This window comes from Ornithodoros turicata, chromosome 7 (genome assembly GCF_037126465.1).
Source record: "Ornithodoros turicata isolate Travis chromosome 7, ASM3712646v1, whole genome shotgun sequence".
Classification (NCBI taxonomy): Eukaryota; Metazoa; Arthropoda; class Arachnida; order Ixodida; family Argasidae; genus Ornithodoros; species Ornithodoros turicata.
Genome location: NC_088207.1, coordinates 1,094,105 through 1,118,256, shown reverse-complemented (window position 1 = coordinate 1,118,256; position 24,152 = coordinate 1,094,105). Strand labels below are relative to the sequence as shown.

General features: G+C 46.6%; 3 long non-coding RNA genes across 3 annotated transcripts; all 3 read left to right on the top strand.

Annotated features, from left to right (window-relative positions):
* Positions 1 to 4,080: 4,080 nt before the first annotated feature.
* LOC135399439 (uncharacterized) lies at positions 4,081 to 4,805 on the top strand. Its single transcript, XR_010424263.1, has 3 exons — positions 4,081 to 4,298; positions 4,365 to 4,460; positions 4,641 to 4,805. It is a non-coding gene; the product is annotated as an uncharacterized LOC135399439 (long non-coding RNA).
* Positions 4,806 to 5,052: 247 nt separating this feature from the next.
* Positions 5,053 to 5,582, top strand: LOC135399438 (uncharacterized). The gene is made up of 3 exons (XR_010424262.1): positions 5,053 to 5,069; positions 5,180 to 5,323; positions 5,402 to 5,582. It is a non-coding gene; the product is annotated as an uncharacterized LOC135399438 (long non-coding RNA).
* Positions 5,583 to 6,818: 1,236 nt separating this feature from the next.
* On the top strand, positions 6,819 to 8,061 carry LOC135399437 (uncharacterized). The gene is made up of 8 exons (XR_010424261.1): positions 6,819 to 6,890; positions 6,950 to 7,027; positions 7,087 to 7,164; positions 7,224 to 7,301; positions 7,361 to 7,438; positions 7,498 to 7,575; positions 7,633 to 7,711; positions 7,775 to 8,061. It is a non-coding gene; the product is annotated as an uncharacterized LOC135399437 (long non-coding RNA).
* The last annotated feature ends 16,091 nt before the right edge of the window (positions 8,062 to 24,152 follow it).

Below are 24,152 nucleotides of genomic sequence, written 5' to 3'. Positions count from 1 at the left end.
CCACTTTGTCCCGCCCACTTCTCTCGTACTCTTCTTTAGTGATTAGCGTTCATTATTTTACAATAATAGACCACTTGGAAGAATCCTACACCTGCCCTACCGGAGCAATTTCCCGTGTGTTTTCGAAGGGAGCTACTACTTGGCGTTGATTCCAGGGCTCCAATAGCCAACGTATTTTGTGAAAGGTCGCGTAAAAATTCGCTGCTTAAAGGAACTGTAAAGTGAAATTTGACCCCCCTGTTTCTGTGTGCGACCTGGTAGTGTTTGCCCGTGTGATGCTCCACACAGAGGCTAAGCGTTGAAAGCGCGTTAGTTATTACACAAAATAAGTTAGAAAAGTTAAATCGGACGGTAGGTCGCGCACCACAACAGCTAAAAAAGTCATGATGGGAGTACTCCAGTCACGTGCTACTTAATTATTATACGATGAACTTATGACCGGTTACTAATTACTAGTAAGCGCTATTTTGAGAATCACAAGAATTACCGGGACAATTCTTCTAAATATCGAAGAAGCAGTATCCAAAAATACTGTCGGCGCCCCCTATTTGCTCTCCTCCCAACCATATCGCGCAGCGTAAATTGTGTCTGGCGAGGTTTGTGCGTGAAAAAAGTTTTTTTCCAGCCGAAATTGAGCAGAACTTCACCTGACAGCAATGCCAGGTATCTACTGTAATGTTCGGGGATGCACCAACCGTGCTCTTTCGACAAGGGATGTTGTGTACCACAAGATTCCAAGGGATAATGTGAGAAAACGAAAGTGGTTCGAAGCGCTTGGCCAGGACATTCGTGATTCGGGCCGTATCTGTTCAACGCATTTCTCTGACGAGTCGTACGAAGTGGTAACAGCGGACGGTCGAAGACGTCTCAAACCGACCGCAGTCCCAACACCAGTGTTTCTCCTTGCGCGGACGTGTGACGACGCGAACATCAGTGCACACGAGGTATGTATTTACTGATACATATATGAATAATTGGTTGACTAAATTGAAACTGACTTGTGATGCGTACGCTGCGTTATGTACCAAACGAATCATTGACTACAGTTGTATTCAAAACATTCCTCCTTGAACAGACGAGCAGTGGCCCTGACCCGTCGCAGGAGTGGTTTCTGGTAGGTTTTGCTGTAGAGCTGGAGCTTTGACTCGTGACTGACCAGTGAAAATTTGACGTTGCTGTGTTCCTATGATTGCAGGCTGATAACAGTGATTTTAGCAATCTGTGCATGATTGTAGCAGTACCCACGGCAGATGACTGCACATTGGTCACTACATCGGCTGGTAGCAATTCTAACGTAGGTGTCTATGAGTAGAGAACAGTGGTTGGTGAAGAACAAAGGGAAATATAGTTATCTCAATTTCACAGCGTGTTACTGCAAATGAAGCTAGTCTCCCAGAGTGCGATCACACATACTGTAGACCTACAGTGTTTTCAGAATGTGAGTATGAAATAAATTGTGTGGTAAACACTGACTGTATACTTCATTTATATCAGCGACACAGGTTTCCATCATAGCGGACGAGAAAGTGGAAGTCAGAAGTGAAAGCACGCAAACGGATCATTCACCGTCAACACCTGTCAACATGTCTCCAGTGATGGTTTCAACACCTATTGTCCGTACACCATCATGCCCAGAGGTAGGGCATGCATTTGTTTCATTTAAAATTTATTTATTTATTTATGACGAAAACCCGAGACTGGGAAAAAGACAAAAAACAGACGACACAACACAAAGTCTCAAACACAGCTAAAGTTTAATCGACAACCGCACACTTTTAACACATCAGGTGGGGGAGGAGGGACAGTGCAAAAGGCTCGCCAAAGCAGGGCCGAAGGTCACAGACGTTTTGCTGACACAGTTCCCAGCCCCCACAACGTTTCACTCAAAAGCCTCCGACTGAGGTCGGTCTCCCTGGCCTTGACAAAGGTCTCTTCCCATATGGGAGAACAATTAAAGCAAACTTTGAGATGCTTTGCCAATTCCGATGACTGGTCCTCATTTTTCACCTTCGAAGCGTGCTCCCGGAGCCTGTCATTCAAGCAACGTTTCGTTTGGCCGATATAGAAAAAACCGCAAGCAAGAGGTATCTGATACACCACATTTGACTGGCATTGTACATAGCTATTTTTATGCGATTTACAAACTTTGTCACGCTTCTGGAAAGGACAGAGAGCATCAAGTCTAAAGCAGTTTTTAAAAACAACCCGGACACCAAACTTTTTTGCTGCAGCAAGGATGTTATGTGAGACATTGTGAAAATAAGGGATCGCAACACGAATCTCATTATCAGTGACAAGTGGGACACAAGGGGAAATTAATCTGCTAAAAACAGACTCAAGAGCGCTAAACAGCATTGCATTAGAATAGCCTGCGAGCCGCAGACGATCACACTGAAAGTCTAAAGAAATACACAACTGATGTACACATGACTTCCTCAAAGTGCTAGACAGTTGGTCCATTTCCAATCAAAAGCAGGTATTGCTGTGTCAGGTTTCTTGCGTGTTTTAGAGCTTTATCTGAGATCGTCTGCTGTTCGCATTGATAAGGGTCTGTTCATTCAAAAAACGGGGGTTTGCATTGGTTCGGCCATCGCACCTGTGTTGTCAGAGATTTACTCGTCTACTGTTGATAATGCTGTTACATCATATCTGTCGACAGTTCCCCGTGCTCAACTGCTTGTTAGGCGGTTTGTAGACGATTTGCTGCTGCTCTCTACTTTTGAAGATGATATTTCCGCCTGTGAGCGTTTGATAAGAGCGACATCCCCTGAGTTGTCCTTCACTGTTGAACACCCGACCAATGCTGTACTACAGTTCCTTGATGTGAGGCTCTTGCTAACACCTTCTTTGTGTTGGTCGTATGAAAAATTGGCTCCTAAGCCACTTTTACCCGCTAGCAGTTGTCATTCAAAGAATGTAAAACGTGGTGTTGTCACGGGCCTCCTGTCTAGCACTTTGAGGAAGTCATGTGTACATCAGTTGTGTATTTCTTTAGACTTTCAGTGTGATCGTCTGCGGCTCGCAGGCTATTCTAATGCAATGCTGTTTAGCGCTCTTGAGTCTGTTTTTAGCAGATTAATTTCCCCTTGTGTCCCACTTTTCACTGATAATGAGATTCGTGTTGCGATCCCTTATTTTCACAATGTCTCACATAACATCCTTGCTGCAGCAAAAAAGTTTGGTGTCCGGGTTGTTTTTAAAAACTGCTTTAGACTTGATGCTCTCTGTCCTTTCCAGAAGCGTGACAAAGTTTGTAAATCGCATAAAAATAGCTATGTACAATGCCAGTCAAATGTGGTGTATCAGATACCTCTTGCTTGCGGTTTTTTCTATATCGGCCAAACGAAACGTTGCTTGAATGACAGGCTCCGGGAGCACGCTTCGAAGGTGACAAATGAGGACCAGTCATCGGAATTGGCAAAGCATCTCAAAGTTTGCTTTAATTGTTCTCCCATATGGGAAGAGACCTTTGTCAAGGCCAGGGAGACCGACCTCAGTCGGAGGCTTTTGAGTGAAACGTTGTCAATTTTGGGGGCTGGGAACTGTGTCAGCAAAGCGTCTGTGACCTTCGGCCCTGCTTTGGCGAGCCTTTTGCACTGTCCCTCCTCCCCCACCTGATGTGTTAAAAGTGTGCGGTTGTCGATTAAACTTTAGCTGTGTTTGAGACTTTGTGTTGTGTCGTCTGTTTTTCGTCTTTTTCCCAGTCTCGGGTTTTCGTCATGGATCTTAGCCAACAGCTCGCTTGCTTTTTAACCGTTTTATCTGTGTTATTTATTTATTTTACTTTATTTATGAAATACTGCAGACTCCGTTGGAGTCCGAGCAGGAGTGCTCTCTGACACTACACAGACGTGACTACACAGAAAATTTGAACGTCCGCATTCCTTACAGGTGCATGATACGACTATGTCTTCACCAGTGATGGAGCCAGCCGATGAGTCATTCCGCATATCTGAAGACGACAGTTTTGAATGGTACATAGCCTGCTCATACAAGTTTGCAGAGACATACTAAAAGCTCTTCCACTTTGCAGTGGTGTGCCCTCTGCTTCACCAATTGATCGGAAGAAGTACATCGTATTTGAAGCTCCATTGTTAGAACTGTTCGAGAAATGCAGGACTTGCGGTGCGGCGTGCAAAGTGGGCACAGAGGTTCGAGGGACACTTCTCACCGTAAAAGCTGAGTGCCCAAGTGAGCACACTTTATCTTGGAAAAGCCAGCCAGAGGTGAACAGGATGGCTGCAGGAAACATCTTGCTGTCTGGCGCAATACTTTTCAGTGGGGCTAGTGCAACCAAGGCAAGTACTCATAGGCTGTTATGTTGACACAGATTCAAATCACACCGTGTATTTGCTTTCGAGCAGGTTCTCCGGTTACTCGAGTCAATTAATGTTCAGGTGATCTCGAAGGTAGCATACAACACCTACCAGAGAGGGTGCCTACTCCCTGCCGTGACACAGGTAGGACTATCAGAATTCACGGCCATATTGCGGAGCATAGACTGGTATTAGAAATCATACATACTTCGTGCGCTTGAATTTCCTGTTACAATAATCTTCCAGCCACAATGTCAACAGAATAACGAATGCAGTGAATTCATTCTTATTCACGTCATCGCTTCCTTTGATCCACTATGATAGGTCTCGACTACAGAAAGAGAATGCCTGCTCTCGTCACTTCAAGACAGGAACGTGGACCTTTTGGGTGATGGCAGGTGTGACTCCCCTGGGCACTCTGCTAAGTGCCTCACATACAGCTTTATGGATGCAGCATCACAGAAGATCATCAACTCTGTGCAAATTCAGGTCGGGGAGGTGAGTTCTGTCAGCTCGCTAAATGTTATTTTATTGCAATATTCCTGAACATATCTCATCTGCACCAGTCAGAAGATATTAGATCCAGCAGCCACATGGAAGAGGCCGGGTTCATAAGGTGCCTGGACGAAGTGAAGTGCAAGGGCATTACAGTTGCATCTATAACTACTGATCGCCATCCTTCTGTCCGAAAGCACATGCGTGAGAATGAGCCAACCATTGTCCATGGATTCGACATCTGGCATGTTGTAAAAGGTAACAAGAACTAGATCATAATTGCTTATGATAACCAGTTGCGTCATACAATTGCCAAGCTTCAAAATGCTTATGGGCGATGTAGCTCACAAGAAGATCTTGTAATGCAGGGATGAAGAAAAAGCTTGAAGCTGCAGCCAATTCCCGTGCATGTGCTGCCCTAAAACCATGGGTGCAGCATATTTGTAACCACCTTTACTGGTGTAGTGGCAACTCTGAGGGGAATACAGAGTTTCTGCTTAGCATGTGGAGAAGTACGAGCTTACGTACCCTAATGAACTGTATCGTCATTCAGGAGACAGTGTATATTAACTAAGAGATAATGCATCTAGGTTTGACCCGGCATGTTATCAACATCCATGACAGCCATGACGGACCATACAACCGTTGCCTCCACGGTGACCTTGGCGACCGGAGACCCTGGCTGCAGCCTGGTAATTGGAGGGCGTGAGAGTACATTTGCTTTCTAGCCCATATTGACTAATGTGTGCATGGTGTTCTCACTTTATACGTCAAACATGCAGGCACTGTTGTTTACATAAAGCTGTGCAAGATAGTGTTAGACAAAAGGCTACTGAAGGATATTGAACAGCTCTCTACAGTGGGGCAAACATCAGGCCTGGAATCCTTCCACTCCTTGCTTCTGAAATTTGCTCCCAAATCAACGGCATACACTCCAAAAGTTATGCGTGCAAGGTGTGTAACACTCAGTGTACGATTTTTTTTTATTTATTTATTTCAAGCATCACTTGAACTGTATATTATTAATGTTATTATCATGATTCAGACAGGTACCGCAAACTTTGGCACATATGATACTTGTTTCACTGTTACTGATAGTGCCATTTTTTCCCTGTGTCTGTGCATGAACCTAGGACGCAAATCGCTATCCTGCATTTTAATGAAAATGCTGACCGCCCACTTGCACGTCGAAAGGATGGTGGTCTGATGTACAGGAGAAAGCTAGTTAAGACGAAAAAGGGCACGGAAGTACTTTCTACCATGAAGACAAAAGCGACACATAGTGGGTTTCGTTTTAGTATACATAGTGTAGGGAAGAGATTTAGGCATGACCATATTTCCTTTTCTTGGCAGGGTATGTAGACCATCTTTTGAGGGAAGCAATGACAACTTGCCAAGATCTGAGCTACAGTGAAATGGTAGCAGCCTGCAAAAGCCCTGAGCCTGCACCGATGACTGCACAGTACGAACGGCAACCAAAGGAGGTCCTGATAGCTAGAAGAATGCTGCGGTTCCCAACAGAGTGAGGTAATGTCCATTCATCACTTCATGGGTTCTCGTAGCAGCATAACTTTGTGATTTTCTAGCTGACTGCTGCCATGACATGTGCCTCTAACTGGAACTTAGCCTGATTGAGAAAAAAAGCCCCTCCATCCATGAGAATGAGGTACTGTTTTTTCATCACTTCATGGGTTCTCGTAGCAGTATAACTTTGTGATTTTCTAGCTGACTGCTGCCATGACATGTACCTCTAACTGGAACTTAGCCTGATTGAGAAAAAAAGCCCCTCCATCCATGAGAATGAGGTACTGTTTTTTCATCACTTCATGGGTTCTCGTAGCAGTATAACTTTGTGATTTTCTAGCTGACTGCTGGAATGACGTGCCTCTAACTGGAACTTAGCCTGATTGAGAAAAAAAGCCCCTCCAACCATGAGAATGAAGTACTGTTTTTTCATCACTTCATGGGTTCTCGTAGCAGTATAACTTTGTGATTTTCTAGCTGACTGCTGGAATGACGTGCCTCTAACTGGAACTTAGTGTGAGTGAGACAAAAAGCCCCTCCATCCATGAGAATGAGGTACTGTTTTTTCATCACTTCATGGGTTCTCGTAGCAGTATAACTTTGTGATTTTCTAGCTGACTGCTGGAATGACGTGCCTCTAACTGGAACTTAGCCTGAGTGAGAAAAAAAGCCCCTCCATCCATGAGAATGAGGTACTGTTTTTTCATCACTTCATGGGTTCTCGTAGCAGTATAACTTTGTGATTTTCTAGCTGACTGCTGGAATGACGTGCCTCTAACTGGAACTTAGCCTGATTGAGAAAAAAAGCCCCTCCATCCATGAGAATGAGGTACTGTTTTTTCATCACTTCATGGGTTCTCGTAGCAGTATAACTTTGTGATTTTCTAGCTGACTGCTGGAATGACGTGCCTCTAACTGGAACTTAGCCTGATTGAGAAAAAAAGCCCCTCCATCCATGAGAATGAGGTACTGTTTTTTCATCACTTCATGGGTTCTCGTAGCAGTATAACTTTGTGATTTTCTAGCTGACTGCTGGAATGACGTGCCTCTAACTGGAACTTAGCCTGAGTGAGACAAAAAGCCCCTCCATCCATGAGAATGAGGTACTGTTTTTTCATCACTTCATGGGTTCTCGTAGCAGTATAACTTTGTGATTTTCTAGCTGACTCCTGGAATGACGTGCCTCTAACTGGAACTTAGCCTGAGTGAGACAAAAAGCCCCTCCATCCATGAGAATGAGGTACTGTTCTTTCATCACTTCATGGGTTCTCGTAGCAGTATAATTTTTTATTTTTAGCTGACTGCTGCCGTGACATGTGCCTCTAACTGGAACTTAGCCTGAGTGAGACAAAAAGCCCTCCAACCATGAGAATGAGGTAATGTTCATTCATCACTTCATGTACGTGTTCTCTAGCAATATCATTTGTGTGATCTTTCAGCTGACCACTCCCATGACGCAAGCTTTAGCAGTCAAATGAAGCCTACTTGCAAATACTTGATTGCCCACAATGACCTGCCTTCGTTTCAAATATAAGAGGGAAGTACCAATAACTACACACACAGTGCAGTAGGCTCATACTGTATATGGATGTGTACATTCTAACATGCCTTGTTAAGTAATTTGTTTGGCGGCAGATGCAGTCACATGTAGATGCAGTTGTTTGGACCGAACAGGTACAACCTGTTAGTTTAGTTAGTACTTGTTAGTTTGAGTGACTGAGCCTGATTTCTCCCTGAATTTACCGTACTGGAAGTCCTTCTACTCAAATTTGCATAAATTCAGAGCACATGTTTGTTTATTCTCTTTGTGCTCCACAAACCTAGAAAAAAATTCCCGAAAGCTTTACGCTGTATTCATAGCCCCAAAAGCTCCATAAAATGTGAACCAGTAATGAAGCCCTGTGTCATTTCAGCCTGAATGCAGACCTAGTCTCCATCACGGAAGTTTTACAGGATGGGATATGACACTGGCCATCAGGGAGTGTTTGGCCATCCTTGTAGGCTCTTCATTTGAGGTATCCTGGTTACTTTGCACTGCTCGATATCTAACTCTCTGATTGAAGATGCTACTGTCCTTGGAACAGCTGAGATACATTTGCCTTGGCAATTTTTCTGGTGGCCAGGTTCCAGCATGGTGTGCCAACAACCACGCCATACACTGTATGCAACGGGGTAGGATGACAAAAGCGAAGGATAAGTAGCCTATATGAAGTCCGTGGCCTATGGCATGGCCACACGGCTGCGAACAGGTGTGTCACATGGCAAACGTGCATTTCCTAACATACTTCTCTTTCTTTTTGGCAGGGCATTCATGAGTGCAGAAGTAATATGCAGATGCAGCTGTTGAAAGTCGTATTTATTCTGCCTTTGTAGCTGTACAAATCTACATAGGAATTGGGCAGCTATTAAGGAAACCATAAAAAATTTATAATTAGAAATAGAGAAAGGGTTGCAAAGATGAATGTGCATAAAGAAGGTGTACAATTTTTCCTTACATGCTTGTGGAGCCAATGATGACAGGGATGCGTCTGAAGAAAAGCCTATGTTGATGTCACTGGCATGTCCCAACCTGAGGCTCTTCTTATACTAATAAAGAAGTCATGGACTTACGTGGGTACTCCTGTAGAGCTTATGGACTAGGACACGTTTGTAGCACACATCTATGTACTGAAAAGGAAAACATCATGCATTCATTTGTTACTGATCGGTGGGAAGTGAAACTATAGCAAATTGATATACATCTTGTGTCTGTTTCCTGGTATCGTTCATGTGTTCTTTCAATAAAGCAATGTTTACATTCTTCGTTGTTTGTAGACTGTATTTTACTGTGTAGTGGCTGTTGGGTTACTACAGTAGGGTATGTGCCTGGCCCAGTATTCTGTGTCAAAGGGATAGTGTTGTGATTTTGCAGTTTTCACGACCAAACCATCCTGTGTACCTGTCTACGGTGCACACATTGAATACTGTCCACAAACACCTGAAAGAAAAATGAAAGTTTCACCTCAGTGAAAGGGAATGAACACACACATTGTCAGAGAACACCTACTGCATCACACATCAGGAAGGCGAAAGCCTTTGTACAGTTCGGAAGGAAAATTGTCCCTTATGGCATGTACAGCACATGCTGGGAGGACCTTCCTGCAGTGTTTTCCTAACGGTCCCCAGAGCCACCTGGTCAACTGCCTGTAGGCGACGTACCTAAACTTCCTGCATGTTCCATAGGCAGGTATAAATTATGACATGTAAGTTTCTGATAACAGAAACTGAACGCGCACGTGAATGAACTCACTTGTTTACTTCGCTGTTCCGGATAACGGCGTAGTCGTCGCTTTCTCTCACATAGCAGTAGGACACCTGGAGCACCTCAGTGTCCAGGCACAGTATCTCAAAATACTCATTTCTTGCTATGCAACCGCTGCGTTGCTTCTGTACCGCCTCGTTCACTTCGCGGCAACAAAGGCATTCCTCTGCTGTCGGCATCGGTACACATTTGCCGCACGTACACCTGAACATGAAGAAACAATACGGAATTTCCACTGTGACCCTCTCAACGGTTTCATTGCACATGTAATTAACCAAAGACTGTTCCCAACGCGGTCAGGCGACGGCGATGGAGGCAATTCGTCCTCCGTCGACGACTCCGCGGATGGCATCGTGTCGTGTTGACTCTCCGGCGTGCTGTCATACGAACAGAAGTTTTGCCGGCGTGACCGTTCGAGTATCCGAAGCTCGAGGGCACTCAGGTTTGGTAAGCTGGACATCGCAGGGCGCGTCTCCCAAAACACTTTCGGTTTTGCCGCAAACCCGGACGCGGATGACTAAGCCGAAAGTAGCCACAGGCTAGCTAGCCGACACGAGCCGACCCAGTGTTGTTGCGAGGGAGTACTCAGCCTTTCGTTCGAATGCAATCTTTGAAATTGGATTACTCAAAGAAAACAGCGATTCCAAAAGAAATATTTCGGAACTGAGATGTGCAGTTCCTAAACTTTCAAAAGATCATAAGGTTTCCCTGGGTTAGAATTCACTTTACAGTTCCTTTAAAGACATCTATGTTGTATGAAGTGCGGTTCTCCTTGTGTCTGTATTACAACGTGGCACCAAATCATTTCCTGGCAGATCCGTTTTGAAACTCGAAACACCGTCGTCGTTTCTCTCAGAAAATTCCCAATTTGTTCCACTTTGATCGGTGCTTGGGTAGCCTAGTGGTTTAAGGCACGCACATGCTGGAGACTACTTGGGTCGGTAAGCCTCCACACCTGTGGTGGGTGAGGCTCTGGGTGGATTTCAGATGTCCGCTATTTGCCCGCGTCTTCACCACAGACTCTCTGACCACTTGCCACTCTCCGTCTACTTACCACTCTCCGACTAAGGAAATTCGGCGATGTGCGCGTGGTACTACGCAGTTAGTTGCCACTCCCAAGCGATGTTTTTAACTCTGTTTCTATTGATATTGCGTCTGAACAAGTACGAAACGACTGTTCAGGAGGCTATATTGAGATTTCGGTCAAAACGAGATCCTTCTAAGAGCAAAATAATTAGGGCAGAATAAGAAAATTTACATCAATTTTTGTTGCAAAAAATTCGTCTGGTGCAGGATTTGAACTCTCAATCTCCAAAGAAGGTCAATTTTACATTTTCTATTATCATACTGGCAGTTCAATAGGCATGTACACCAGAGCATCCTGATACACTTTGACTGGAAGAGATTTAAAGTAGAACATCATAAGTGAAAAATTACAAACGCGACAGCCAGAACAATGGAGAAGAATATTCGGCTATGGCAATGAGCTTTGGGTATATTGGGAGAATACTGGAGGAATGTGCCCGAGGGCAAGGTAATTTTTTATCACCTCTCCTGGATCCCGAAAGGCTTCATCAAGTGATTTCGAGCAACTTTATGTGACTCCTGACAACTTCAGGTGACTTCCGATGACCTTAGCTCGCTCGGAAGGTCTTTGAGCTGACCCCTGACGTGTTGCGGTGACAACAGCCAACGTCAAGTGACTCCAGCTGACTTGAAGTACGTTACTTTGAGTCCCTTTAGCTCACTCCTGGCTTTTACAGCTGCCTTGAGGAGACTTTAGGTGACTAGAGGTGTCTTCAGGTGCCCTCAGACACATTCATGTGACTTCAAAAGACTTCAGAAGTCTACACATGATGTCAGGTGACTCCTCGCGTCTTCGGGCGGCTTCCATTGACTTTAGGTTACTAATGCCGTCTTCAGGTAATTTGAAGTTTTGCCGACGCCATCATATGAGACAAGATGCCTTCAGGTGACTTGACGTGACGTCATCCGACTGCAAGTGAGATCAGACATCTTCATGCGACCTCAATTGAGACGTCCTCGGGTCACTTCGAGTGACTTCAGGGGACTCCAGACGTGCGTGACCCCAAACGTCTTCAGAGTGACTCCAGCTCCCTCCAAGTGACCCCCAGTAAATTCTGGTGACTCCTGACATCCTCGGGTGTCTTTACTTAACTTCACATGACACCCGACGTCTTCAACTGACTCCAGATGCGTTTGGGCGTCTTCAGGTTACCGCAGTCGTTTTCAGGGGACTGCAGGCTCCAGACATAGCCAAAACTTACAAACGCGACAGTCAGCACAATATAGAACAAGTATTTGACTATGGCAAAGAGCATTCGGGCAAATGGGAGTGTTTGGTTGACAGAGAAGTAGCGAGGAAAGCCGTTCTTTGTCATATTATAAAGTGCGCATCTGATAAGCCCTAGCGAATAATTATTCTGCAGAACAGGTTCTGTACGAACATTGCTTGCGTTGGTTTCGAAATCTCTCGTCGTATTAGCTCAGAGGAACTGAAATAGCATGGCTAAGCAGGAAATCCCAATCCTCAAGCTGTAGACTGTGAGATTCCAGAAGCATGGGGTATTTGGAATTGCCTGTTTCGACATCAGTGAGATATATCTCAGAAATAATTTGAACACTTCCATATGATGTATTATGTTCGCGTCTGCGATGCGAAGCGCAGATCTCTTGCATGGTAACGTCTATACTAGATCACTTTGTCCCGCCCACTTCTCTCGTGCTCTTCTTTAGTGATTAGCGTTCATTATTTTACAATAATAGACCACTTGGAAGAATCCTACACCTGCCCTACCGGAGCAATTTCGCGTGTGTTTTCGAAGGGAGCTACTACTTGGCGGTGATTCCAGGGCTCCAATAGGCAACGCATTTTGTGAAAGGTCGCGTAAAAATTCGCTGCTTAAAGACATCTATGTTGTATGAAGTGCGGTTCTCCTTGTGTCTGTATTACAACGTGGCACCAAATCATTTCCTGGCAGATCCGTTTTGAAACTCGAAACACCGTCGTCGTTTCTCTCAGAAAATTCCCAATTTGTTCCACTTTGATCGGTGCTTGGGTAGCCTAGTGGTTTAAGGCACGCACATGCTGGAGACTACTTGGGTCGGTAAGCCTCCACACCTGTGGTGGGTGAGGCTCTGGGTGGATTTAATATGTCCGCTATTTGCCCGCGTCTTCACCACAGACTCTCTGACCACTTGCCACTCTCCGACCACTTACCACTCTCCGACTAAGGAAATTCGGCGATGTGCGCGTGGTACTACGCAGTTAGTTGCCACTCCCAAGCGATGTTTTTAACTCTGTGTCTATTGATATTGCGTCTGAACAAGTACGAAACGACAGTTCAGGAGGCTATATTGAGATTTCGGTCAAAACGAGGTCCTTCTAAGAGCAAAATAATTAGGGCAGAATAAGAAAATTTACATTAATTTTTGTTGCAAAAAATTCGTCTGGTGCAGGATTTGAACTCTCAATCTCCAAAGAGGGTCAATTTTACATTTTCTATTATCATACCAGCAGTTCATAGGCATGTACACCAGAGCATCCTGATACACTTTGACTGGAAGATATTTAAAGTAGAACATCATAAGCGAAAAATTACAAACGCGACAGCCAGAACAATGGAGAAGAATATTAGGCTATGGCAATGAGCTTTGGGTATATTGGGAGAATACTGGAGGAATGTGCCCGAGGCCAAGGTAATTTTTTTATCACCTCTCCTGGATCCCGAAAGGCTTCATCAAGTGATTTCGAGCAACTTTATGTGACTCCTGACAACTTCAGGTGACTTCAGATGACCTTAGCTCGCTCGGAAGGTCTTTGAGCTGACCCCTGACGTGTTGCGGTGACAACAGCCAACGTCAAGTGATTCCAGCTGACTTGAAGTACGTTACTTTGAGTCCCTTTAGCTCACTCCTGGCATTTACAGCTGCCTTGAGGAGACTTTAGGTGACTATAGATGTCTTCAGGTGCCCTCAGATACATTTATGTGACTTCAAAAGACTTCAGAAGTCTACACATGATGTCAGGTGACTCCTCGCGTCTTCGGGCGGCTTCCATTGACTTTAGGTTACTAATGCCGTCTTCAGGTAATTTGAAGTTTTGCCGACGCCATCATATGAGACAAGATGCCTTCAGGTGACTTGACGTGACGTCATCCGACTGCAAGTGAGATCAGACATCTTCATGCGACCTCAATTGAGTTTAGACGTCCTCAGGTCACTTCGAGTGACTTCAGGCGACTCCAGACGTGCGTGACCCCAAACGTCTTCAGAGTGACTCCAGCTCCCTCCAAGTGACTCCCAGTAAATTCTGGTGACTCCTGACATCCTCGGGTGTCTTTACTTAACTTCACATGACACCCGAACGTCTTCAACTGACTCCAGATGCGTTTGGGCGTCTTCAGGTGACCGCAGTCGTGTTCAGGGGACTGCAGGCTCCAGACATAGCCAAAACTTACAAACGCGACAGTCAGCACAATATAGAACAAGTATTTGACTATGGCAAAGAGCATTCGGGCAAATGGAAGTGTTTGGTTGACACAGAAGTAGCGTAGAAAGCCGTTCTTTGTCATATTATAAAGTGCGCATCTGATAAGCCCTAGCGAATAATTATTCCGCAGAACAGGTTCTGTACGAACATTGCTTGCGTTGGTTTCGAAATCTCTCGTCGTATTAGCTCAGAGGAACTCAAATAGCATAGCTAACCAGGAAATCCCAATCCTCAAGCTGTAGACTATGAAATTCCAGAAGCATGGGGTATTTGGAATTGCCTGTTTCGATATCAGTGAGACATATCTCAGAAATAATTACAACACTTCCATATGATGTATTATATTATATTCGCGTCTGCGATGCGAAGCGCGGATCACTTGCACGGTAACGTCTATACTAGATCACTTTGTCCCGCCCACTTCTCTCGTGGTCTTCTTTAGTGATTAGCGTTCATTATTTTACAATAATAGACCACTTGGAAGAATCCTACACCTGCCCTACCGGAGCAATTTCGCGTGTGTTTTCGAAGGGAGCTACTACTTGGCGGTGATTCCAGGGTTCCAATAGGCAACGCATTTTGTGAAAGGTCGCGTAAAAATTCGCTGCTTAAAGACATCTACGTTGTATGAAATGCGGTTCCCTTGTGTCTGTATTACAACGTGGCACCAAATCATTTCCTGGCAGATCCGTTTTGAAACTCGAAACACCGTCGTCGTTTCTCTCAGAAAATTCCCAATTTGTTCCACTTTGATCGGTGCTTGGGTAGCCTAGTGGTTTAAGGCACGCACATGCTGGAGACTACTTGGGTCGGTAAGCCTCCACACCTGTGGTGGGTGAGGCTCTGGGTGGATTTCAGATGTCCGCTATTTGCCCGCGTCTTCACCACAGACTCTCTGACCACTTGCCACTCTCCGTCTACTTACCACTCTCCGACTAAGGAAATTCGGCGATGTGCGCGTGGTACTACGCAGTTAGTTGCCACTCCCAAGCGATGTTTTTAACTCTGTTTCTATTGATATTGCGTCTGAACAAGTACGAAACGACTGTTCAGGAGGCTATATTGAGATTTCGGTCAAAACGAGGTCCTTCTAAGAGCAAAATAATTAGGGCAGAATAAGAAAATTTACATCAATTTTTGTTGCAAAAAATTCGTCTGGTGCAGGATTTGAACTCTCAATCTCCAAAGAAGGTCAATTTTACATTTTCTATTATCATACCAGCAGTTCAATAGGCATGTACACCAGAGCATCCTGATACACTTTGACTCGAAGAGATTTCAAGTAGAACATCATAAGTGAAAAATTACAAACGCGACAGCCAGAACAATGGAGAAAAATATTAGGCTATGGCAATGAGCTTTGGGTATATTGGGAGAATACTGGAGGAATGTGCCCGAGGGCAAGGTAATTTTTTGATCACCTCTCCTGGATCCCGAAAGGCTTCATCAAGTGATTTCGAGCAACTTTATGTGACTCCTGACAACTTCAGGTGACTTCCGATGACCTTAGCTCGCTCGGAAGGTCTTTGAGCTGACCCCTGACGTGTTGCGGTGACTACAGCCAACGTCAAGTGACTCCAGCTGACTTGAAGTACGTTACTTTGAGTCCCTTTAGCTCACTCCTGGCATCTACAGCTGCCTTGAGGAGACTTTAGGTGACTACAGATGTCTTCAGGTGCCCTCAGACAGATTCAGGTGACTTCAAAAGACTTCAGACGTCTACACATGACGTCAGGTGACTCCTCGCGTCTTCGGGCGGCTTCCATTGACTTTAGGTTACTAATGACGTCTTCAGGTAAGTTCAAGTTTTGCCGACGCCATCATATGAGACAAGATGCCTTCAGGTGACTTGACGTGACGTCATCCGACTGCAAGTGAGATCAGACATCTTCATGCGACCTCAATTGAGTTTAGACGTCCTCAGGTCACTTCGAGTGACTTCAGGGGACTCTAGACGTCCGTGACCCCAAACGTCTTCAGAGTGACTCCAGCTCCCTCCAAGTGACTCCCAGTAAATTCTGGTGACTCCTGACATCCTCGGGTGTCTTTACTTAACTTCACATGACACCCGACGTCTTCAACTGACTCCAGATGCGTTTGGGCGTCTTCAGGTGACCGCAGTCGTGTTCAGGGGACTGCAGGCTCCAGACCTAGCCAAAACTTACAAACGCGACAGTCAGCACAATATAGAACAAGTATTTGACTATGGCAAAGAGCATTCGGGCAAATGGGAGTGTTTGGTTGACACAGAAGTAGCGTAGAAAGCCGTTCTTTGTCATATTATAAAGTGCGCATCTGATAAGCCCTAGCGAATAATTATTCCGCAGAACAGGTTCTGTACGAACATTGCTTGCGTTGGTTTAGAAATCTCTCGTCGTATTAGCTCAGAGGAACTGAAATAGCATAGCTAACCAGGAAATCCCAATCCTCAAGCTGTGGACTATGAGATTCCAGAAGCAGGGGTATTTGGAATTGCCTGTTTCGATCTCAGAAATAACCTGAACACTTCCATATGACGTATTATGTTCGCGTCTGGGATGCAAAGCGCGAATCACTTGCACGGTAACGTCTATACTAGACCACTTTGTCCCGCCCACTTCTCTCGTACTCTTCGTTAGTGATTAGCGTTCATTATTTTACAATACTAGACCACTTGGAAGAATCCTACATCTGCCCTACGGGAGCGATTTCGCGTGTGTTTTCAAAGGGAGCTACCTCTTGGCGTTGATTCCTGGGCTCCGATAGCCAACCAAGTCTAGTTCGTTGTTGTTGAGGAATGGGTCGGCTTACAGGCCGCGTTCTCTTCCTCCTCCTCAACCTTTCGCAGGATGTCACGGTAACGCTGCTGATGTCTCATCATTCTGATTGACATGAGAGATCTTGTAGTGAAGGTCTTAGCAAGCTCTTGATTGACGATAGGTGGCCTTTAATCTGGAGTTCGGCCCTGGCCAGGGCGATGATCTCTGGGTCCGTCCAGCGCCCGTACAATATGGGCCCCATGGGGGCCCCGGCCACACGCGCAGAAGAGACCAAATCTGGCCCCGGGTCTTGCATCGGATCAGTGGGACCGCAGTATCCAAGAGGCGCCGATCCCTCTTCGCAGGAGGTGGCTACAACCGGTGAGAGATTGTCAAGGTGAGGCGGTTCTGCCCCTGCTGCGACCTTGAACACTTCCAACTAATGGAGGTTTGGTGGTCGTTGAGATAGTGGTTTTGGTATTTCTCTCTGGAGGAAACATGTTCCCCGCAGATGTGGCATCTGAGCTCTCCTGGAGGGAACGCAACTGTGTAGGAGTCCATCCTTAGACCGTCAGCTCTCTGGGAGGACAGTGGGGCTAAGGTCGGGCCTCAACCCGCCTTTATTCAATATGCAAATCACACACCAAAGATTGGCCCCACTGCACACCCGCGGCAGGCCACTTAGCCGGGTTCACCTAGATGAACCCGCTCAGGGGGGACCACGTGGAGGTGGGCCTGCCTGATTGTCGAGCATACACTGCAGAAGAAGGAGCGCAAGAATTCGCAGAAAACGCGCAGAGGGCACTCGACAATCACCCCCCCCCCCGACTGTCCTGAAAATGCTTTCAGGACAGTGCGCTTCGTGGCAGGGTGTGCGACGGTGAAGTCTGCTGTTCGAGTCGTTCGAGCGCAGCGCGGGAGTCTGAGCAGGTTCAATTCTCCCAGGCTGGCCTTCCACTTCTCCCAGATTACGTTGTCTGATTCGCTAACTGGTTGGTCCCACGATAGGCCATTGCGTCACATGTCTTGAAACAGATTTCTCGCAGATATAAGACAGGTGCGATGTACCCCAAGGGGTCATACACAAGTGAAAATGCTTTCAGGACAGTGCGCTTCGTGGCAGGGTGTGCGACGGCGAAGTCTGCTGCTCGATTCGTTTTGAGAAGAGGACCGTCCGTGCTGCGATCCCAATATAGGCCGAGAACCCTGACGAGGGGATCGCCGTCGGAGGCACTGTCATTAGACGTGCCGTCCATGAGAAATATCTCCCGCAGAACCGGAGAGTTTGAGGTCCACTTGCGAATATCCATTCCATCGGATTTCAGTATTTCTACCGTTTCTTGGTATACCTGCAACGCATCACTGTCTGACGTGCAGCCGACGACCAGATCGTCGACATAAAACCCCGTCCGGAGGCGGGATACGGTGTTGGGATAATCCGAGCAAACTACCTCAAAGTGGTGTTGCAGCGTTGCTGCTAGCAGAAATGTACTCGAAGTAGCTCCGAAAGGGACTCTAGTCATCGGCTACTCGACAAGTTCGAGATTGCTGTCGTTGGATGCCTGCCGTACATCCTTTACCCACAGAAAGCGAAGGAAATCTCTGTCTTCGGGAGGAATGATGATTTGCAGGTATGCCTTCCTGATGTCGGCGGTTAAACCCGTGGAGCTGCAGCGGAACTGCAACAGGAGATGGAGCAGATCTGCGTTTAGCTTCGGCCCTTTCATCAGGAGAGTATTCAACGATTGCTCACCTGGCAAATGGAACGACGCATCAAATACAACGCGGAGTTTCGTGGTGACCGCCTCTTGTCGCACAACCGCGTGATGGGGCATGTAATAAACGTTTTCTTGGCGGCTGGTGATCCCCATTGCCTTTTCAGCATGACCTTCGTCAAAGTACTCACGTATGACCTTGTCATACTGAGACAGCAATTCTGGGTCGAAACGAAACCGACGTAGTTGCGAGAGGACGCGCTGTAGAGCCGTATTCCTGTTATTGGCGCAAGCAGGGAGCCCTAGTTCTGGTTTAACCATTAACGAGACAACGTAGCGACCGTCACATTCGCGTACATGGCTTGTAAAGTAGGCGGCCTCAAACTCATCGTCGGGATCAGGAACAGGATCGCTTATGCCAAGGGCATCCAAACGCCACGCTCCCGAAGGGTCCATGTGGTCGAAAAATTCTTGTTCCTTGCAGGAAAGGGAGAGAACTGATACCACGGTGGACAGCGTTCGACTGGGTGACCGTTGGACTCCCTGAACGACCCATCCGAAAATGGTCTCCACCGCAACAAGATCGCTAGGGAGACGTTCCACTCGGCCGGTGACCAGCTTCCAATAGTAATCGGAACCCACCAGCATTGCGATGTCCGTGGTGCAGCTCGTATCGGCCACTTCGAGGCCTCGCAGCGATAGAAGGCTCATGGTTACGTCGTCCAAGGCTGGCGTAGACACGCGGCACAGTTCAGAAATGCCGAGGGCTTCAAGCTCGATGAATACCGCGGATCCGAGGTGACTTCGAGGCGGACTTGCACCCGTTCGCAGTGGAATCTTCTGGGGTGGCGCGTACGTGCGAAAGAGAACACGGAGAGGTCCTCCTCACCAGTGATTTGGCACCCTAGCTCCTTCAACAGATCGCGACGTATAAACGTTTTTTGACTACCCGTGTCAAGAAGCAGCCGAATTCGCTTCTTGCCTGCAGGTCCTTCTGCCCAAACCGAGACTGTCTGAAGGCGTGCCATTCCAGATTTTGCATGCACGTTCGAGGGTAATGAAGACATGACAGTCTGTGAGACGACGTTGTCCAACACTTCGCGCGGTGCCTCCATGTCTGCAGGCGCGGGGAGAGTGGTCGAACAATCCTGAGCCTCCGGACGTCTTTGAATGTCACACAATATGGAAAGGTGATGTCGGTGGCACTTCGCACAAGACAACCCAGCCGCAGATCGGCAAACCCGTGAAAAATGTCCGGATTTGCCGCACCTGAAACATCTTCCCGCTCTAGACAAACGATGGCGCATATCGGCTGCCGGTAAAACCGCCGTGCAGGACTGCAGCGGATGGTCCGGCGAATGACACAAGGGACAGGGGGATGAACGTGCGTCAGCAGTCCGCTTCGGAGGTGCGGCGTTTGCAGCGGCTAGGGCAGCAGCAGTAGGAAGCCGAACCGGATCGTTAGGACTCTTGCTGCGAGCAGCCGACGCTGGCGAAACTGCCCGAGTGAGCAACACCTCTTCCCGAGTCTCCACCTGCACCTGAAGAAATGATAGCAGCGCCTGAAGATCCCCGGCGCCCCTGTCTATCCCAGTGCTTTCATTGTTGCCTTGGAGTTGAGGTACTGCGGCTGTATCCCTTCTCCGTTGATGAAAAAGGACACAGGTTTTCGGGCAAGCATCGTGTGATGACGCGGTACAAGATAACCGCATATTTGTCCTTAGTTACCCACGAAGCATCCAAAGCTGCCATTCGAATAGTCACATCGTCATGAAGACGTCGGAGCTGGAGAATGTTCTTGGAATTCGAGATGGGACGAAGAGCAAGCAAATGGTCGATGTGCTCCGCCGTAAGCAGTTCCGGTCTACCGTACCTGTGTGTGAGCAGAGTGACCGCAGAGTCGTAGTTGTCGCCGCTGATCGTGATGCTTTCGATGGATCGCTTCGCGTCGTCAGTGAGGTAGGAGACCAAGTACTTAAACTTCTCGACCGGAGCCAGTGCTTGGTTGGAGTGGATGGTGGCATCAAAATGCTGCCAGAATTGTTGCCATTCCTGTAATTTTCCCAAAAACTTGGGTACCTGAAGCTTAGGGAGAGCGACAGATTTTTGCCCAAGATTTTGGGCAAATCACGGAGTTACGGAGCAACGGATTGGGAATTTTCTGAAAGAAACGACGACGCTGTTTTGAGTTTCAAAATGAATCTGTCAGGAAACGACTTGGTGCCACATTGTAAACGATACAGACACAAGGAGGACAGCAGTTTACACAACATACCTGTCTAGTGTGCAAATTTGTTACTCGATCTTCCCGAAAATGCGTTAGCTATCGGACCCATGAAATCACGCCAAGTAGCTCTGTTCGAAAACGCATCCGAAATATTTCCTACTTGGGCAGATCTATGATTCTTCGTTATCGTACAAGTGATCCGTGCTTCGCATCCAAACGGGACAATTATATATTATGTGGAAGTGTTGAAGTTTTTTCTAAGATATATCTCACTGATGAAGAAACATGCAAATCACCCCTGCTTCTGGCCTCTCTATAGTCTACAGCTTCAACGTCCATGCTCAGAATGGGATTTCCTGGCTATACATGCTATTGTGGTTCTTCTCAGCTAATGTTGCCCGAGATTTAGAAACCAACGCAAGCAATGTTCGTACAGAACCTGTTCTGGATAATAATTATTCGCTAGGGCTTATCAGATGCCCGTCAGAAAGGATGTACCCTAGAATGTGATAAAGAACGGCTTTCCGTCTACACTCAATCCGTGTACTCGAACTGCAACTAAAAATCCTCCAATTTCAGGCAACGCTCTTTGCCGTAGCCAAATGCTTTTTCTATGGTGTACTAACAGCCGCGTTTTTAGGTTTTCACTACGTCTCGAGCCTAAGGTCACCTGAAGTCACCTGAACATATCTGGAATCAAATGAAGATGTCTGGTGTCATGTGAAATTACCTAAAGTCACCTGTAGCCAACTGAGGATGTAATGTGTGGCGACGCACAGCAGAAGATGAAGTTGATGCGCCACCAGCAGAACATCGCAAGGCGCGAGCTTTGAAAATTATTCGACGGTTTTGGCCGCCATGAGACTATTCAGTCTGGCTCTGACGGCCACGCAATAAACAGCCTTCTCCGCTACCGTCTTGGGATTATTTCACTTAGGTTTCCCACACATGAGTCATTTTAATTTACGCGAAGTCACTTGGAGTGAGCTGGAGCCCCCTTGAAGAAGTCTGGGTCCACCTTTGTACGTCTGCAGTCACCTAAACTCACGCGAAGTCACCTCAGGACGGCTAAAGTCACTTGAAGTCGCACAAAGATGTCTCATCTCACCGGCAGTCACATGACGTCACTTCAAGTCACCTGAAGACATGTGGTGTCATACGATGACGTGGGCAGTAATTTCAAGTTACCTGAAGACGTTTGAGTCACCGAAAGTCACTTGAAGTCGCCGTAAGACGCCTGGGGTCAACTGAGGTCACATGAAGACGTCTGAAGTTTTTTGAAGTCACCTGAAGATGTCTCAGGGCACTTGGAAGGCATGTTGAGTCACCTAAGGTCTCCTGAAGGCAGCTGTAGATGTCATGAGTGAGCTAAAGGTACTCGAAGTAACTTACCTAAAGACAGCTGGAGTCCCTTGGCGTCGGCTGTAGTCACCGCAACATGTCAGGGGCCAAGTGATAGATTTCCGGAGTCAGCTGGAGTCATGTGAAGACGTCTGCAGTCGACTGAAGTAACTTAAAGTCACCTGAAGACGTCTGGGGCATTTGAAGTCACCTGAAGCCCCCTGAAGTTGTCAGGACTCACCTAAAGTTAATCAAGGACACATGACGCAGCTTGTCCAGATCCTGGGCAGGTTGATCCCAGAAGTGACATTGCCCTCGGGCACAGTTCTCCGTTATACACCTGATAGCTCCCAACGCTCATTGCCATATCCTAGTATTTCTTACGTTCTGCTGACTGTCGTGTTTTTAATTTTTCACTATGATGTTCTACGTTAAGTCTCTTTGAGTCAAAGTGTATCAGTATGCTCTGGTGCATATGCCTATTGAACTTCTGGTATGATAATGGATAAATGCAAAATTGACCTTCTTTAAAGATCCAGGGTTCAAATCGCGCACGGGACAGAATTTTTTCCAACACAAATTAATGGAAACTTTCTTGTTTTCTCCTAGTTATTTTGTTCTTAGAAGGACCCCGGTTTAATGGAAGTCTCTATACAGCCTCCTGAACAGTCGGTTTGCGCTTGTTCAGATGCAAAACTACTGGTATCAGTTTGAAATAGAGTTCAAACCATGGCTTGGGAGTGGCAACAAACTACGTAGTAGCACGCGCACATCGCCGAGTTTCCTTGGTCGGAGGGGAAATCCCGGACTCCTTAGATGCACCGAGAACCTCATCCACCTCGAGATCTCGACCCGTACCGTCCCAAGTAGTCTCCGGCATGTGCGTGCCTTAAACCACTAGGCTACCCAAGCACTGATCAAACTCACACAAATTGGGAATTTTCTGAAAGAAACGACGACGGTGTTTTGAGTTTCAAAATGAATCTGTCAGGAAACGACTTGGTGCCACATTGTAAACAATACAGACACAAGGAGAACAGCAGTTTACACAACATACCTGTCTAGTGTGCAAATTTTTAAGTCGATCTTTCCGAAAATGCGTTAGCTATCGGACCCATGAAATCACGCCAAGTAGCTCTGTTCGAAAACGCATCCGAAATATTTCCTACTTGGGCAGATCTATGATTCTTCGTTATCGTACAAGTGATCCGTGCTTCGCATCCAAACGGGACAATTATATATTACGTGGAAGTGTTGAAGTTTTTTCTAAGATATATCTCACTGATGAAGAAACATGCAAATCACCCCTGCTTCTGGCATCTCTATAGTCTACAGCTTCAACGTCCATGCTCAGAATGGCATTTCCTGGCTATACATGCTATTGTGGTTCTTCTCAGCTAATGTTACCCGATATTTAGAGACCAACGCAAGCAATGTTCGTACAGAACCTGTTCTGGAGAATAATTATTCGCTAGGGCTTATCAGATGCCCGTCAGAAAGGATGTACCCTAGAATGTGATAAAAAACGGCTTTCCGTCTACACTCGATCCGTGTACTCGAACTGCAACTAAAAATCCTCCAATTTCACGCAACGCTCTTTGCCGTAGCCAAATGCTTTTTCTATAGTGTACTAACTGCCGCGTTTTTAGGTTTTCACTACGTCTCGAGCCTAAGGTCACCTGAAGTCACCTGAACATATCTGGAGTCAAATGGAGATGTCTGGTGTCATGTGAAATTACCTAAAGTCACCTGTAGCCAACTGAGGATGTCATGAGTCATTTGAATTTACGCGAAGTCACTTGAAGTGAGCTTGTAGCGGCCGCAGGTCGGCGCCACCGGAAGATACGGGCCAAAAATGAACGTTGACGCGCGCTCACGGGCTCGAGTTCTTAGCGAGCCGGGAGCACTCTGATTCTGTTGCCTCCTAAGCTGTCTGCCTGTCTACTTCTGTCCGCGACAAGCCACAACTGGTGACCCGAACA